A 349-nucleotide genomic window follows, 5' to 3' on the forward strand; every position below is an offset into this window, starting at 1 on the left:
TCACCTAAAACACCATAATATAAGCATTGTACAGTTCAGCAAACATTAACGTGTGTAATTAAACTTTTGAAAAGGATTCCTTTTATCATTCAAATTTCACAGATAAAAATGATAATGTTTTCATAAGTATATTAACATATGAAAACAAAAGTGCTCAAAGAAAAGAATCAATAGAATTGCGTAGCTTTAACATCGATCTGAAAACACCAAACTATGCAAATTAACTTGTGCAAAAAACACGTGCAAATTCTGATTAAAAGGACGAGATTACTGAACAAGATTTTTTTTTTTTTTTATTGTGAGTAAAGGAGACAGCTTCCATCGCCAAAGATTTCTACTGAAGTCTTGT

The sequence above is a fragment of the Penaeus monodon genome, chromosome 19, assembly GCF_015228065.2.
Source record: "Penaeus monodon isolate SGIC_2016 chromosome 19, NSTDA_Pmon_1, whole genome shotgun sequence".
In the NCBI taxonomy this organism is placed as follows: Eukaryota; Metazoa; Arthropoda; class Malacostraca; order Decapoda; family Penaeidae; genus Penaeus; species Penaeus monodon.